This window comes from Natrix helvetica (genome assembly GCF_964273705.1).
Source record: "Natrix helvetica genome assembly, chromosome: 7".
NCBI classification, from domain to species: Eukaryota; Metazoa; Chordata; class Lepidosauria; order Squamata; family Natricidae; genus Natrix; species Natrix helvetica.
In genome coordinates this window covers 59,116,315-59,135,676 of record NC_138558.1, presented here as the reverse complement: position 1 = coordinate 59,135,676, position 19,362 = coordinate 59,116,315, and positions in this window count along the sequence as shown.

The window sequence follows — 19,362 nt, the reverse complement described above, 5'->3', positions numbered from 1 at the left end:
GTCCTAGTGGAAATTAGAATGTCAGCTTTTGGGGTTGCTTTAATTTGGATTCTTGCAGTCAGCAGGAAGTTGGACTTGATGGTTTACGCAGCCTCCTACAATTCTAACATTCATAAACTCTGAATAGAAGCATGTTTGTGCAAACATGTAGTATCCATTATATGAGCTCTGGTGAAAAAGGATAAATAATTACATAAAAATGCACGTCTGCCTCTCAAATCATAACTTTATCCTTAATTTTGAATAAGGAAAGCATTCAAAGAGTATTACTATTTATTGATTTGATAACAGGCATAAAAATAGCAGAAACAAAATGCCTCATGCTTACACAACAATCCACTGTAATCTAACTTGTCTGGTTGCTGTAGTGCTGAATGAATTGGGCCATTTAGAAATTTAGTTTAAAGATAACAGTTCTCAGCAATACTAATTTAGCTTAAGAGTTGAATCCTAGGGAAGGTGTTCAATAAGACACAAGGAAAGGAATGAAAAGTTCTCTTCTGAAGCATATAGCAGTGGCAAAGGTATCACTGGAAGAAAAGGTCTACATCCTTACAGCTGCCGGCAGTGACCTCAAATCTCACAACTGATTGGATTCAGAATGAAGAGGCATCAAAACCATTCTTCCTCATTACTACCACAATGAAATCTAAAACAATGCTGCGTTCATTGGCATGAACTTTTGGCAGTGACATCTTAGTGAACCAAATAATTAATACCCAGCTCTGCTAGAAAAGTTGCCACTTTTTTTTTGAGTGTGTCACAGCTGAATTATAGAAGAAAGCAAAATCGTAGTGTTTATTTTTCTGTAGTATTGTACTACCTGAAACTTTGAGATACATGTAGAGAATTAATATAGAGGTATAATACACTGTGTTTTGACAAAGGCTAATCAATACTTTTTCTTTCCTTTTTTGGATTTCATTTTCTTTTGTATCATTTCCAATCTTTCTTACACAGTGTTTTTTCTCTCTCTAAAAATAACAGCCCAAAGACATTTTTATCTACTAGAACACTACTTTAGATTATTGTAGTGAGATAGGAAAAAAGCACTTTCCCCTTTCTTCTGCTTTTGTTATTGTTTAGCAGGGCAGTTTGAGGGGGGGAAAGTGACTCAAAAGCAATATTTAACACAGTAAAGCTACATGATATTTGATACAATTTGGGGAATGTTAATATAAACCCGTGATGACTTAAATAAATAAAACACCTGAAGAAAACATATGAGAAAATAATTTTCCCACTTGTTTTCTTTTAATCAGGATTAATGGACCTACTATATTTTGGAGTGGTTCATATCAACACTGCAGTAATACTGGAGGAAAACAATCAAGTTCTTGAGAAATTGTCTAGCTGCAATAAGATTTCTAATACATAATGATGTTAACCATCATTAACTTATATACCGATAGATCAAACAACATAAAAGACAGAGGGACAAAGAATGACAAAGCAGCTGTCAACTTCAAAATGACTTCGAAGCCAAATTTCCTTCCTCTTCGTTTCTTAGTTGCCACTCTTGGGGGGAGGTGGGGAGTTAGAAAGGACTGGAATGTGATGCTTGAGTCCACTAGACCAAACATCGACCAGTGATGTTCATGGCAACGAACATCTGCTGAGATCGAGGGGGAGCTACTGCTGGACTGATTGGTTAATGTGACCCAAGACACCTGAGGGGTGTGTGGGAAGTTTCCATTCTTTTTATTACTGTGAAGTGTGGGAATTACCCAGAGCTAGCTTCACCTTTCTAAGTGCCAATACAATGTACTCAATAAAAGTCCTTTCAAGCCTGAATGGATCTTCTGAGTCCTGATTCAATTGGGTTCATTGCTCAAAACCAGGACAGCAGCATGGGGGGGAAATGCTTGATTCTTTGCCGAAAATTTGACCTGACTGGTTTCAATTTTTTTATTGATTAGGGCAGAAAACCTGCATCATAGGCCCAGCCAGATTTTTTAAAAAAGTCTGTTTCTAGAGTTACTGCATCTTTCAGGATTTTATAGCACCAACTGGAAAAAAAAGGAAATTCAATCTGCTTTAGTCAGCTTAGATCCTATATTCCTTCCCTCATTGGAAGGGACAATGCTTTATAATATCATTCTATCCCTAAAAGCAATGATGGGCTGCTGGGTGGTCACGAAGATTCAGGCGAACCCTTAGTTTTGATTGCTGGCTGGGCCCTTCCACACACCCTTGTGCTAAGCTATCCATTTATAACTAATTTTCTGGCTCGTTCCCTCCATCCTCGCTACCCAACTGAGTTTCACGCCACCTCTGCTTTACTCACCGGAGCTGTCTGAGTTGATTACCTGCTTCTTAGAAGCTCCGTTTCACTCCCAAAGGGGTGCATGCGAATGAAGCTAGTGTGTGCATGCTCACAACCAGCAAACCGCTTGTGAACTTACATGCAGTCCACCTCTGCCTAAAAGGGCAGTTCAAAGACAAGGTTTTTCAGTCTCAAAACGAACCAGCCTTCCTATCAGGCATTGAGAGGACATCTACAGTAGTCTTTGATCATGCTTCCAAGATTCTTATAGTTAACCTATTCCTATGTAGCAATTGTAGGCTGCAACAACTAAGTTTTGTTTTGTAGGCACCCTCATATTATAAATATTCCCCATCCCCATTTCTTAATATAAAAAGGGATACTATCAGCCTTTAATTTTATTTTATAGTCTTTCTCATTCCAAGTCTTTTAGCAGAACTATAATGTTTTAGCTTCATAATTCAATGTGTTATTCTTTATTGTGTAAATGTAGCTAATCTTATTCTAAGGTCTTATTGTTCTTCACCACATCAAAGATACTGCCTAAGAAATTTAATGCTAATTTTTTCATATTCAACCGACTTGCATTTTCTATTTAAGATCAGAGTACGTTGACTAAATATAATAGATAGTAGATAATATAAGCAGTTGTTTAAAAAGAAAAGGCACAGATTGCAGACTTAAATATATTTCCTTAGAAATAACTTTCCTTGGGATTTGCATGTTTTTCAATCATAGAAAGACCCCTAGGCAGCGCCTAAGTTTTCAAACTGTCTTGGGGGGGAGGTTCTTTTCGCCCTTCCCAGCCTCCTATAAAGCCGCTGGAGCCTGGGGAGGGCAAAAAAAGCATGTAAAAATGGGGGGGTCATGCGTTGTGCGCACATGTGCACTGGGGATTTCACGTGTTGCATTATGGGTGCGGCATGCCCGCACATGACCCCCCTGTGCTCCCCCCACTTGTGGCACGCGAGCCAAAAAAGGTTCGCCATCGCTGATCTAGATTATGGCCATTTCATTTGAAAGACTGTGGATGGCTTACAACACCCAATAAACAATTAAAAATATAATAATAAAATATAATAGTTCAGACAAAAACAGCTATAACAATAAAAAAAATGACAGGAGCTCCACTAACGTCCTAATTCCAGACTTGGAGATAGTGCCAGGTCTTTGGGTATCTTTCAACTTTAACAAGGATGGTGATAATTATGATAATGATGAAGATGATGAACTCTAAGAAAATTGGTAGCATATTATTTATGGAGGGATGCTATGGAAACCTCCTTGGCACCTTACCCAAAGTTTTAATGATCTAGACATCAGCCTGCAATTTTCAGGAAGTCCCCCATTCAAGTAGTTACCGGCTTCTGAAATTAGTGAAGGTCAAATAATCATATTGTTTAGTTAAAGCAAGGAAACAGCAAATCACCAAAGGAATCCAAAGGTCTTCATATTTCTGAAGCTTTTTTATATATATCAGCATGTGCAAGTGAGTCTGTTGATTAGAAGAAATTTGATTTATTTGCACACAGGCCTGTGATGTTTGATTTGATTCATTTAAGGCTTTCATTTTTTGGGGTGCCAATATCTCTACACGGGTTTTTCTGTAGCTGAGAAAATTAATAATTTGGCTTTTGAGTCTTCTAAAACCCCAAAAATTAGAATATAAGATATGGGGAGAGGTGTGGCTAGGCATAAATTTAACCAATGAGAGTTTTCTCAAACATATGTCAGAGATACTCTTGTTTTTAATGCAACATGGCTCTTTTGTGACTACATACATTTACTTAACATTAAATACATGAGCATCTGTGCTCATTTCTCCCAGTTTATCCATGATGCTCAAAATCTCAACATTCGGTTTTAAAAGATTTAGGTATTGGCCCTTCAAGGGGAAATATATAAAGAAGTTTTATAACATTCTCTTCTACTTTTCAATGAATTTTTCAATAACGTATATTTTAATTTTTTTGAATTTACTATTTGTAATAAATTCTTTTTCTTCGTATTATTATTCACCATTATTATTATTATTATTATTATTATTATTATTATTATTATTGCCATTATTCTTGGCTATATTAAGAAAATTCTGAACTTTGCATTGGAAATTTAATATTCAATTATTCTTCAACAAAATCCAATTAAGATATGCCTATCTGGGAGCAAAGTTCCTGGAATGAGTGAAGTTTACTACTGACCGTGTGTGTATAGGCTGATTAGAGAATATTTTCCTACTACAATGGTCTTTCTAAATATACTATATCTCATCACTGTCTATCATCTATGGTTTATTAATTATATCCCAGTGTCTCAGCTCAAACTCACGTCCTCACGGCAGCATCACGTGACGTCTCATGGCTTTTTTCCCTTTTGCTAAACCGGGCGTGGGCGTGGACAGTGCATGACGCACCTGGGCCACAGGTTGCAAGTTTTTACAGCCCTGTCAGATCATATATCACACTATATAGTATTCTATTTACTATTTAAATATAGTCTCTTTTATTTGTTAGAAATCATATTTTACGGATTTCAAAAATAGGTTAGAATAAGAATATATGCAAACTCTGTTTATTTTATGTTATCTTACACAGCTGGTAGGCTTGACTGAGGTGAATTGATTTGAATTCTTCAAACTACTCTTTACAGATATTTCATCCATAAATCCACTGACTGCATTCATTATTGGAAATGTTATTCAACTGAACTGAGCGCTCAGGTTTTATTTGCCAGAAGCAGTTTGAATATAATATTTATTAAAGGCAGTAGAGTATCATTTTTTCACTCTTACATCATACTAACATTTGCTTTCTGTAGTTGAATCATAATTATTTGTTCCTGAAGAGTTTTTTGAATCTATTTTTATCTCTTAGAAAAATAGTTCTTTGATGAATAATCAAATTATTATGCATGTTGTCCATAATAGGCGAATCGGTGAAAGTTGTTTTCCCAGTATTCAAGTTTTTATGGATAGATCTATTAATTTAAGCAAACTTTAATTTGAATACTTGTGCTAACTGGTTTTTTTTTCAATTTGATGTTAATACCTGATTATTTTGCACTTATGTTACTTTCTTAGTTACCGTAGCTTGATTGGTCATTCAAGCAAAGGTGGATGAAGGAAAGCAATTTATGTGTGGCATTTCAAAACATTAAATCTCCTGATTGTTTTAATCTAACCAATGTCTAATGTAATCATGTTTTAATAGAAAGCAAACACCTGTTGCCTTTAATAGGATTAATGGGATGCATGTTCTCTTACATGAACTTTTCATATGTATATTGCATCACTGAAATCCTCTGACATGTTTAAACAATTCCTAAAATACCTTTCATTAAGCAAGAGAAGAAGCTGTGATTACCATTAACCTCTAGCACCTATAGGTCATCAATGATCTCAGTGCCTGTGACAGAAGATAAAGTTATATGTGTTGTCTATATATTATATGTGGTGTCTATATATCATAATAATGTCTCTTTCTCTCCTCAGTTTTTCTTTACCTGGACAAGATGCAAAGTGCTGGGAAAACAGGAGATTCAGCAATTCAAATGAGAATAAAGATTTAATGCAAACTTAAGCTTTCCACAAGAATCTGGCCAATTGACCATTAAAGGAAATACGGAAAAGATAAGATAGGTGTTAAGGTGGGCTGACCTTGGATTGCTTGTGGGCATGAAGGGACTCATGGATTCTTATGCATTTGACCCCTCCCTTGGCCTCAGCCTGGCCATCTCTGCACATGATGACAGAAAAAGAAATTTTCAACTGATGTACAGTATATACCTTATCTTATTAATGGCCTTTTGTCATAATGTATATTCCTGAATAAATTCCCCTAATGCATTGGTTGCTTAATTACTTATTTCTTTGGTTTATCTACTGAGTCTCTTACAAAACACCAATTATTATTGGTGTTTAATACTTTAATTGTCTGGAATAAAAATACATTATTAAATAGAAAATGAGTCATAGTTCTGTCATATTAATCCCTTTTCAGATCATTTTTCTAAATGGTGAAATAACAAGGATATTTTGCCTTTATTTGTGACAGGTGTCAACTATTTTGTTTTTTTTTAATCACAATATATTATTTCTTTAACTGTACATTTCTGTTTACAGTAAACATCTTTGTTTTGCCATTACAATTGTAATGGCACCACATTTTTCGCCACATTTTTTCCAAGAAAGAGCTGGAGTATGTGAGTGCACTTTAATTAATAAGATATGACATATTTTTCAGATATATCACACACAAACACACACGCACACACAAACACACACGCACACACAAACACAAATATCATAAAATTGTTATAAAATGCAAGAATCATGCAACATTTGAATTTTATAGCAAAAGCCATGCTATAAAATGCTAATCATATTCACCATGAGATTACCTGCTCAAAATAATTTATTAGAATTTTGATACATACTGTATATAATCAGTAAATTTGTATGTGAAAAATACAGCACTCAATAGAATGCAATAGGGATCCTGATTTGTGTGATCTATTAACAAATTAATTGATTTGCTTTTTGTTCACTTTAAATAGAAAATATTCATTTTTACCCATTTGGACTGTTTTCTGTTAGTATTTATATATAGTGTAGATACAATACAATTAAATCACTAAATAATCAGGCTAGGGATAGTTTAAAAATAATTGCACCTAACATAATTGAAGATCATCTCTGCTATCCATTGAGTACCTGCAGAATAAAAGAATAACAGTGTTGGAAGGGACTTTCTAGTCCAACCACCTGTTCAAGCATGTGACCCTATAGTAGCTGTCCCCAACCTTTGTAGCTTGGTGGCCCATCTGGGGGAGAGGGAAACTTGGCCACGGAAGCAGTGGGCTGGTAGTCATGTGCATGGCCACACACATCTCCTCTTGTGCAAGTTGAGCTGCTCATGCACATAACCATGCACTTCGTCCAATCATTTGCATGACCCAATTCTGAATAGGCCACAGCCAGGTAATGGGTATCAGCCAAAGTATTGGGGACCCCTGCCGTATACCATTCCAGACAAGTCACTGCACTGTCTCTTTTTAAAAGCCTTCAGGGTTTCCTGCTTCAACCAATATCAGTCTGAGTTTTTATTAAAAACAGCCATGCAGCCAAATTGCTCATTGACCCACATTTATGAGAGAATTGAAGGCTGAAGGTAGAAGACATTGTTTTTCTGTAGTAGTTAACACAGTGGAACAGCTTCCTGATAGAGATCAGGCAAACCCCATTCCTCCCTGTCCACTCCCCCTCCCAATATTGTTAACACTGATATTTTCAGAGGACATTCCCTTAGGCGTATAAATGATCTTTTTTTCTTTTCTCTCTCTCTCTCTCTCTCTTTTGTAATTACTGTTTTACTTTGTTGTGAAACTTGCTTTCAATTTTTAATCACACACTGTAAGATTTAACTTGTTTTATATTCTATGCAAAGTACCAAGTGTAATTTGCATGTGGTGGAGGAGAAGTGTAATAAATAAATAAATATACCCTGATTTTTTTTCTCCGGGTTTCTGCAGAAGTATGAGAAAAGGGTGTTATGGAGCTTAATGAAAAGATTCTCTAAGCAAAATAAAGAGGATGAGCTACTTTAATTAACATCAGGGAGAAACTATGCTCATTCCCTTCAAGACTTCCTGTGTGGCCTAATAATGGCAGGGGAATAGGAGGTGTTTTCTGGGAGGATTAGTGAAGAAGCATGGCAGTGTATGCCAAAAGTATACAGCTCCAGCAAGGTCATCCAAGGTGTAATCCAGTGGTGGGTTTATTTATTTTTTTACTACTGGTTCTGTGGGCATGGCTTGTTGGGTGTGGTTCGGCTTGTTGGGTGTGGCAGGGGAAGGATACTGCAAAATCCCCATTCCCTCCCCACGCTTGGGGGAAGGATACTGCAAAATTGCCATTCCTTCCCCATTCTTGGGGGAAGGATACTGCAAAATCCCCATTCCCTCCCCACTCTTGGGGGAAGGATACTGCAAAATCCCCATTCCCTCCCCACTCTTGGGGGAAGGATACTGCAAAATCCCCATTCCCTCCCCACTCTTGGGGGAAGGATACTGCAAAATCCCCATTCCTTCCCCACCCCACTAACCTGCTTTCCAGCTCCATTCTCCTGTTCAAGGCAACAAAAGAAGATCAGCTGGGAGGCAGCAGGAGTGGGGCCAGCTTATTTGTCGGTTCTCCAAACTACTAAAAATTTCCGCTACCAGTTCTCCAGAATCTCTCAGAACTGGCTGAATACCACCTCTGGTGTAATCTCACCTTTCAGTTAAAGAAGGGGTATCCAACCTTGGCAACTTTAAGACACGTGGACTTTAATTCCCAGAATTATCCAGCCATGAAAGTGAAAGAAGTAGGATAGAAAGATGCTTTTAAACTTTGGTGTTGGAGAAGACCACCATATGTAGAATGGGTAGACATATAATCTATTTAGGCCACAATTAAATAAAAACAAAGAATTCTGGTCTCATATATTACCATTATGTGTCAGTGATAATACTGAACAGAGAATATTTATTAGCTATCATATTTTTGAATTGCTCCTCTCCCTCACGTATTATTTATCAATAATAAATTGATTAAAAATATAATGAGAATATAGGTGCATCCCTAATTTTGAGGTAATATTTACTATGGATTGCAGTTCTTCTATCTTGAAAAAGTGGTGACCACACCTAGAATTTTGAAAGTGTACTAAAAATCATTGCAAATCATTTGCTCTGGAAATTAGGCCTCTTCCATAATATACACATACACATTAGTCTTTTGTTGGTTGCCTTTGACCTCTTGTCTTGTCTATTGTTTTTCCTATGTTAGAGAAAGTTTAAAGCACCTGGTTCATCTCTTAATTCTACCACTACATTTACCCCTCAAAAGAGGCAAACTGATATTTTGGAATTGTATATACAATATTGGAGAATCCTATCTGATCTTCAAGGTTCTGGTTGATCACTATTTTAATATGATGTCACCAAATTTCTTTTTCACTCATCTTGTTTAGCTTTCCTTTTTTTTTTTTTTTTTGCATTCCTTTTATTATCCATCAATTTCATAGCCAGGAAGCTCTTCCTTTTTCTTGTTTCAGTTTAAGCTAAAAGCAGAATTTCTACCTCTGTAGTTCTTTTTATTTTTTATAAATAATTCCTCTGGGCCTAAGTGAATCAGAGGCATACCGAAGAAAGGAAAGAGCTTGGGTTTTCAGGTCAAAATTCTACAGAAATGTTTTAAAACTATAAGATATTTTAAATGTCACCAACAAAATAGATCAAACAAAGCATGATGTCTTGATGTGGCCATATGAATTATCATAGAGTTTAACTGGGACTGATAAAATTAAGCAGGAAGATCCTTTTAGAAACACTGGTATTAAATTTTTAGAAGCCATCATCATTTGGAAGCACTAATGTTCTCAGAGAACCTGACTGGTGTTAACTTTTAACTGTTAAATGTTTTGATCTTACTGCTTTTAAAATCTGGCAGGCAGGCGACAGCCAATTTAAACACCTACTGCTTAGATGGAATACAGCCTAGCTTTGTTTTGTCAGTTGCCTACCTACTGTATCTAATCCCTGATCAAGTAAGGAAATATTGTTGACACGTTTTCATTTAAATATTTTTATTGAAGAATGACATGGCTGTATGTTAAGCCCTCTTGGTAGAAAGCTTTTGCAAGACATTGCTGACACAATGCAATAAATATACTTTTAGAGATGTATTGATTTTTAGATTCAGATAGAAAGCTATTTTTCTTTCATAGAAAGGTCTCAGGGTATATATTCCAAAGGCTCTTCCAATTTTATCTGAGACAGATGTATTCTCTACTCCCATTCACTCAGGAATCTACTACCTGAGATACCACATTTAAACGTAAGCCAACTGGAGACAAATGTTCCTTTTTTAGGTTGTTTGATATTAATGAATATGTTTTTTTAAAAAAAATACATAACATGACCTAGGTGATAGCTACATGCAATTGAATATATGCCCTACATAACACTAGAGAGCAGAAGTGTGCAAAGTCCACTGATTTAAGGACTATAACAGGCTTTGGACAGGATGTCAGGTAGTAGTATACAGTTACTGTTACAATATGGGCTGGGCAGGGGGGGGTTGGCAGTGGGAGGGGACAAATTGATTTGAAATAGAAATACACCGTCCTAGAAATGAAATAGAATGTATTTTTATTCACCCCAAAAGTATGAAAGATATATGTCATTTCAAACTATTCAACCTCTCGCTGGATGCATGTTGAAACCTGTCCACTGCCAAACCCTCCAGCAGCTGACTCAGAGGAGGAAGAGGTGGAGACGTGGGAGTTGGGATCAGCATTAAAGCAACCAGAAAGCTTCTCAGAGGGAATGGTGCTGGCAAAGAGAGAGAGAGAGGCAGAGGCGGGGCCATCTGTCAGCCCTCAGATGGAGAGTTGACATCCCCCAGGTCTGGAGGTGACTTATGAGGAAGAGGAGGAACAGCTGCGTCCAGTGCCTGACGTGCGGATGTGCAGAAGGCAGAGGAGAGGACATCATGGAAATCTGTGGGTCGACCCTTGGGAAGGAAGAGCCACTGCTGCTATTGAAGCCCCACCCTAGTTCTGGGGATAAAAGGCAGGAGGTGGAGATGAATAGATATGGCAGACAATTATTCATCTTCCAGCCAGATGGACCTGTTAGCCTGTGTTGAGAGAGAAATGTTTTACGAGGGCCGCTGGCGCTCCTAATAAAGGAATCTTTAAGTTAACTTCAGAGGATTTGTTGTGTTAGGGGAGCTGGGTCAGAACAATGCAGCAGAAAATGGTTCAATCAGAAATATCCCATCATTGGTTGTCAGGTACAATTTCAAGTCCTTTAGTTCAGGGGTCCCTAATGCCCAGTCCATAGACCAACATCTGGATACAGCATACCACAAACCAGTTTGCACAAACAAGCTCTATCCATGGGATGCACATACAACCAGGCCCCCTCCAGTCCAAGGAAAAACTTCTCTCCATGGAACCAGTCCCTGGTGCCCCAAAGGTTGGGGGTGGCAGCTTTAGTTGACCTTTAAACCCCAAAGAACCCAGGATATGTTTATATAAGTAGCTCCTATATAAAGGACTAATTCTTACCTTATGAAACTGTCGTTTCTTAGGTCACCAAAAAAGCCTGTTCCTTGTTGCCAGAAACTAACCTATTTGATCTGTGCATAAACATTTTAACAGCTATAACAGTGATGGCGAACCTTTTTTGGCTCGCGTGCCAAAAGCGGGGGAGCGCAGGGGGGGCTGTGCACAGGTGTGCCACACCTATAATGCGATGTGCACCTCAGCACACATGTGCGCATGACCAGTGCTCCCCCCCATTTTTGGCATGCTTTTTTCACCCTCCCTAGGCTCCAGAGGCTTTATAGGAGCCTGGGAAGGGAAAAAACAGCCTCCCCCACCCCCCGGAGGCCCTCCAGAGGCTTCAGAAGCTTCCCGGAAGCCTCTGGAGCGTGAAAAACTGGCCCTATGGGCAAACCGGAGGTTCAGCAACAAACTTCCGGTTTGCTCGAAGGGCCGGTTTTAGTCCTTCAGAGCCTTCCAGGAGGCTCCCCAGAAGGCTCTGGAGGGCAAGAAATGACCCTACGAGCAAACCGGAAGTGATTTCTAGTTTGTCCATAGGGCCGTTTTTCATTCTCAGAGCCTCCCCAGAAGGCTCTGGAGGGCAAAAAATGACTCTGGTTTGCTCATAGGGTCGTTTTTTGCCCTCAGGAGCCTTTAGGGAAGCCTCCAAAAGGCCACTGAATACCCCGGAGGGCTAAAACCAGCCCTATGAGAGCCTGGAAATGACTCATGGGGTCCTTTTTTGCCTTCCAAAGCTTTCAGGGAATCAAAACCGGAAGCAAAATGAGCAAACCGGAAGTATATTCTTGAATTTCCGGTTTGCCCATAGGGATGGTTTTATTGTGCTCTGGAAGCTTCAAGGAAGACTCCGGAGGGTGAAAAATGACCTCAAAAGAAGGCTGAAGTCAGCTGGCCAGCATGTGCATGCTCCAACCACAATGGAGCCCAAAATTTCTGTTATTAAGTGAGATATTTGTTCAGTAATGTTTGCCCCATTTTGTGACATTTCTTGGCACAATTGTTAAGTGAATCACTGCAGTTGGTAAGTTAGTAACACAGTGGTTAAATGAACCTGGCTTCCCCATTGACTTTACTTGTCAGAAGGTTACAAAAGGTGATCACATGATCACGGAACCAGTGGTGGGTTTCAAATTTTTTTGGAACCTCTCCTGTAGGTGTGGCCTGCTTTGTGGGAGTGGCTTGCCAGCCATGTGACCAGGTGGGAATAGAATAGCATAGAATTTTAAAAAATGGTTTATTTTAATTTATTGTTGACAGAATCTATCAGCAATAAATTAAAATAAACCATTTTAAAAAATTCTATACTCAATACTTTTAAATAAAACGATTTAAAAAAATTATATACACAATAAATAAAATATTCTTTAAAAAAACATTAAAAGCATAAAAGAAAAAATAACCGGGTCACTTACCAGCAGGCAGAATCAGCAGCTCTCTGATGCGATGGAAGCAGCAAGGAGCAGGTAGGCGATGAGGCAACAGGTAAGCTGGACTGAAGGTTCAAGGGACAACCGGGTCAGCTAGGCCCGCCGCCTGGCAGGCTTAGCCAGCCAGGTGAGGCTAGGGACTGGGGGGGGGGGGTTAGTAGTAAATACCACCTCTGACTGGCCCCACCCCCATCTATTCTCTGCCTCCCGAGTCCCAGCTGATCGGGAGGGAATGGGGATTTTACACTATCCTTCCCATGAAGAGGAGAGGGAATTGAGATTTTACAGTATCCTTCCCCTGCCACTCCCACCAAGCCACGTCCACAAAACCAGTAGTAAAATGTTTTGAATCCCACCACTGCATTATAAGGACTCATTATATAGCTCCTCAACAAAGTCTATGATGCTATTAAGCATGAAATCACTTGAGCCAATAGAGCCATTGTCCTCTGCCTACTAAAGAATATGTAAATAGAAGTTCAGTTCAGCAGTGAGTAACATATTCTTGTGTGTGATTTAATTGCTAAAGCCAGAACTAGCTAGATTTAAGACTGTGCTATCATTATTGCCATACATGCATGGATTGGCTGTGATTATTCACTGTTCAGTAAAATACACATTTAGCATGTCCCAAAGCCCTTTCATTTGTGGAGTTCCACAATTCCATTTTTTAAATTCTTTATTGTCCTAAGCAGTTCTTGAACTCCAAATTGTCTGAATTGTCAGAACATTTACAAGAACTGAATTACAATATGATAATCAGCATCTAAAAAGCCTTGTACTGAATAAAATGTAATGTTAATAAAAAATGGTTGTAAATAGTCAGAGCTTTAGGCAATCATTTTCCTAATTCCTGAATGCTGAATTCAGTTAACCACTGAACTCCAGAATCTATTTTCATTTGGGAAGAGACCACTTTTTGGGGACAATTGCTCCTTTTCTACATAAACAATAATATATCACCTGTTCCAATTTCTCTTTTTCTCTGGGCAATACTATCTTTTCTGACTAGAGTATTTCTCCTAGAACTATACACTACCCTTTCCTTTTAGGCATTGGTTGCCAGCATACTCAGTTGGCTCAGTCATCCATTAGAGCATCACTGGTTGAATATTGGACCAACCATCATAGCAATGAACTCTTGATACAAGAGAATCAAGAGCAACAGGTCTGAATTTTTCTGCATTTTGCAACTGCAGTGAAGGAAAAGCAACATGTTAGAGCATAAGTATAAGTGAGATCCTGGTGACTACTAAGGTGTGATTGTGAAAGAAGCTGAGAATGGAAAGTGTTCTTTAATTTCTTCCATTTAGTTGGAAGGTGTACAGCACACACTTTTTTTCTCCCAGGCTGATTATGGGGGAGCATGGAAGTTCCTTGACTAACTCACAGCTGCAACTGTTTGTATCCTATCCCAATACTTTTTCAATTTTCATTTTTTTCAGAAGACTTTAAGAAACTGCAAAATGGCAATATCACTCTCTAAGCTCCTAGCTTCCACTGAGTTCCAGCTGATCCTTGTCATGAGATTCTTGATATTGCCAGGAGTTGTGTTGTTGAGTTGGTCACGGATGAAAAAGTGGTAGCTTCTTGTGAATTATATTCAGGAGGGGAATATGCCATGGTGCAACAGAGAAGGGTCAACATGCAAGTGTTCAAGCACTCACAATCAGTTTCATTTGTAGAAAAATGGCTCTACTCCTCTGATGGAGGAAATGAGGCTGGCATCAATACCAACCACCAGAGAACTGCCACCATTTCAAAACCAGTAACAGTCAGGATGATGACCAGTCATCACTCTTGAGCTACTGCCAAGGACTTGCTTCTGGCTGCAGTTATTAGAAGTATACTGAGAGCCTCAGTTGGCAACAGAGCAAACACTGAGATGGAAGCCATGGTAGCAGCACTTGTATTCTGCCCTGCCAGGTGCAGGATTTTTGAACAGTCAAATCTTGGCATGAACACATTATGGCTGCATCCTGCATGGTGTTGGATCCCTGTCAGTCTGTGGTGGTGGATATATCTGGCATAGAACCACTAGTAGAAAGAGGTGATGTTTAGGGTCAGCAATGATTACTGTTGCTTTGCCAACTTGTAGAAGACACAGGCAAAATTGTTTGAAATTGTTCAATACGTCAAAAATCTGTGACCATACCTTAACAGCAGGCTAAAATATTACAGCCAGCAAAGTTGTAGAGGAGTAGGTGTCCATCCCAGTTTGCTTTGGCAACACAGGCCACAGATTGTGAATTGGTAATAGTACATTAATTCAGCCTAGAACTAACAATGGTAGCTGAGAGAGATTTTTACCTGGCTGTTGAGCACATTCTTACCCATGTAAAGATCATTCTTGGAAATTACCACAAAGTAGGCCTAAGAGCTAACTCTTTCTTGAACTTAAGTGTAGCTATTGTGTGGTAGGGTAAGTCACCAACTCCTCACATAATGATTGATTGGTAGTAAAGGGCCTCTAAAGAACACCATATTAGCTAAGATGGGGGGAGTTGCAAGTTTTAGCTTGTACATCTATCTTGTCATTCTTCAGGACTTGGCAAAACTTGGACAGGACAGCTTTGTGTTATGCCACTAATGAAGGAGGACAGAAAAAGGTCAGCTCCCTGTTGTGGGAATGGAAAATGAATAGATGTTCAGCTAGTGGATATCTTTTGTGCCTGCTGAAAACATTGGGCAAGATTCAGTCTGAAGCAGTAGAAAGGTGATTCATGCACCAGAATGGGATAAAACACCTGGTCAAACATTTTGTCCTCATCCTGGCTTTAGCCAGATAGCAGCATGCCAGCAAAGAGACCAAATTAGCAACATAGCAAGTCCTAATGTTCCATGCATACCAGCAGAATCTTATATAGGGACCACAGTGCGATATGAACTATAAAGAATAGGTAGGAACACCACACTATGGAAATAAAAGTATGGGCAGCAAAATAAAAGACTTCCATGAGAATAATGAACATGCTTGATGTTACATGGAACTATCGGATTACATCAAATACTTCTTTTTTACAACTTTGTGGCTTTGGTTACATGAAATGCTGCTAAATGTTGACTAAAATTTGGCCATGAAATAAAGTTTAGAGTTCAGTGATCAGGTCTTCTGTTGTTGAGGGAAATAAAGATGACAGCAGAGGGGTGAAATGAACCATGAACCATGGTAGTGGGTGAGGTTTTCTGAATCTTATTTGGGGCTGCCTTGAAGGAGATAGTAGTGTCAGGCAATGATTTCCAGGGCAGTGGTGTAGACCTGGACAATCAGAGGTGACTACTAAAAGCCCGTGTCAAAATGGTGAACCAGATGGTACTTGCAGAATTGAAGTAAGAGCATAAAAATTGTGCTTTGACCTGTAGGAACACTGTTTAGTTAGGTATGATTGCCTCCAGCACCCTACAACTCTGGTGTGTGGAAGAACAAGCAGGCAGTACAGTGAGGGATATCTCTCTTATGTTCTCTTATAAGTAACCTATTTTGATCCTTTATATTGTTTTCCTCAGACCCGCTGCCTAGTTTCCACTAAGTCCCTAATGAAAGACAACTGTCCACATTATGGCACAGCATATAAACTGTTCCTGGAGATGGTGGGATACTGGTGGGAACTGGTATACTGTCCTTGTAATTAGAAGATCAAACTAAATGTCTCTTTTTCTCTGCTTCCAGAAACTAACAACTTCTGCAACTGTTTGTCAGTGGTTTTGGAAACAGCAAGTTTCTCGTCACAGCCAAATGCATTCACTAGACCAGGGGTGAAAAACTGGCAGCCTGCGGGCCTGGTGCGTCACGCGCAGGCCACACCCACCCCAGCTCTGCGAAGGCAAAAACCATCGTGAAACGTCATGCGATGGTAACGTGACACCATGAGTTTGATACCTGTGCACTAGAGGATGGAAGAAACCATTTCCGGCCTTTGATGCTGTCTTCCACAGAAACCCAACAGCCAGTGGGAAACCTGCTTCCCCATACAAAGAAAGCTGTGGGATGGGGATCATAAAATAGGTGGCATTCTTTTCTGCATCCACTTGAACAGTACATGTCTTCCCTCTGTAATCTTACTGAAGTTCCCACTAGTATGTGAAGGTAACGTCCTAGCCATCTCCAGAAAGTGCAGGGATCTCTCAGTCTGTCTCCTGGTACTTGGCTTCAGTTCAGCTGCACCAGTATGAACCCAGTTGGAAGAGTTGTTGGAATCCAGAACAGCCTAGATAGAATAACTTCAAGGCACCACTTCCAGTTTGAAATTGTTTAATTGAGACACAGGAAGCTAAAAGAGGAAAGAAAGAAAGAAAGAAAGAAAGAAAGAAAGAAAGAAAGAAAGAAAGAAAGAAAGAAAGAAAGAAAGAAAGAAAGAAAGAAAGTAAGTAAGTAAGTAAGTAAGTAAGTGTTGGAAGAAATGTCCTTCTGGGTTCAGCTCCAAGTGGGGAAAAAGGCACTGGAGACATGGAGGCTGCTTGGAAAGATGGTTTTAATGGTGGATAGAACCACATGGATCGAGCTCCTGAGCAGAAAAGGTGATCACATGCTTCAATGTTGGTGGAGAAGAAGAGAAGGGAAGGGAGAGTGAAGAAAGGCTTGCAGGGCTTTTTATAATCTGTTCAACCCCACCTATCTGTTTCCTGTTCCTGTGTAAGAAATGTATTCTGATTGGTTGTCAGACTCACATGGGCCCATGCAGAGGCAACTCTCTAGGCTGAGTCCAGGTTTGGTTGAATTCTCAGATGCCATGTGGTCAGTTGAGTAAAGTGCCAATATTATCATGCCTTCATTCCCATCCCCCTGGAGCTGAAGGGGAGAACTCTTTATTATGTAAAGTGGACTAGCTTGGCCTTCTTAATGGCCCATTGACAAAGTGAAGGTTGTAGAGAGTGTGGTGGCCCAACAGTTCCCACGTCACCTGGAGGAAACTGATTATCTAGACCCGCGCCAGTCCGGCTTCCGACCCGGGCACAGCACAGAGACGGCCTTGGTCACGTTGGTAGATGATCTCTGGAGGGCCAGGGATAGGGGTTGTTCCTCTATCCTGGTCCTATTAGACCTCTCAGCGGCTTTTGATACCATCGACCATGGTATCTTATTGCGCCGGCTGGAGGGGCTGGGGGTAAGGGGCACCGTTTTGCTGTGGTTCTGCTCCTACCTCTCCGACCGGACGCAATGTGTGTTGGCAGGGGAGCAGAGGTCGACCCTGAGGCCGCTCACTTGTGGGGTGCCGCTAGGGTCGGTCCTCTCGCCCCTCCTGTTCAACACATATATGAAGCCGCTGGGTGAGATCATCCGTGGTTTTGGGGTGGGATACCACCTGTATGCTGACGATACGCAGCTGTACATCTCCACCCCGAACAACCCCAACGAGGCCGTCAAAATGATGTCCCGGTGTTTGGAAGCCGTAAGGGTCTGGATGGGAGACAACAGACTTAAGCTCAACCCCTCCAAGACAGAGTGGTGGGGCTACCGGCCCCCCGGTTCAACCAGTGGATTCCATCGCTGGCCATTGGGGGCGAGCAACTGGCCCCTGTGGAGTGGGCGCGCAATTTGGGCGTCCTCCTAGATGCCCGGCTGTCCATGGATGACCATGTGGCAGCCGTGGCAAGGGGAGCATTCCACCAGGTTTGCCTGGTGCGCCAATTGCGCCCCCTATTGGACCGGGATGCCCTTCGCACAGTCACTCATGCGCTGGTGACGTCCCGTCTGGACTACTGCAATGCTCTCTACATGGGGCTCCCCTTGAGATGCACCCGGGGACTACAGCTGGTCCAGAATGCGGCCGCGCGGGCAATTATGGGGAGTACGAGATACTCCCATGTAACACCTCTCCTGCGCGAGCTGCACTGGCTCCCTGTGGTCTACCAGGTGCGTTTCAAGGTGTTGATCACCATCTTTAAAGCGCTCCATGGCACAGGACCTAGTTACTTGCGGGATCGTATCCTGCCCCATACATCCCTGCGACCAATTCGCTCTCACAGAGAGGGACTCCTCCGGGTGCCGTCCACTAAGCAGTGCCGGAGGGCGGCGCCCAGGAGCAGGGCCTTCTCTGTGATGGGCCCAGCCCTCTGGAATGACCTTCCCCCCGACATTAGGACTACTACTGATCTCCGCTCCTTCCGCAAGAAACTCAAGACCCACCTGTTCCAACTAGCCGGCCTGGCTTAACTAGAACTCTATCCTCTAATCCCCCTGGCAATTTTAAATTTTAGGGTATTTTAATGTCTTTTTAACTTTATTGTTATTGTCTTTTTAACTTTATTGTTATTGTTACTTATGAATTGTAATAATTGTTTTTATTTATATACCTCCTCCGTGCTATATGTTGTATATTTAATTGTACGCCGCCCCGAGTCCCTTCGAGGAGAGGGAGCGGCCTATAAGTTGAATAAATAATAAAATAATAATAATAATAAAGTCGGGATGGGCAGGAAGCTGCAGGAATTTACTTTGTGTTTAAAATGTGTTTCTCCCCTTTTCACATCAGGAAAACATAATATTCTCCCGTTTCAATATTTTATTTTTCTGGGAGAGGGCTGGGTGATAACTTCCTACAACAGAAAGAAAGAAAGA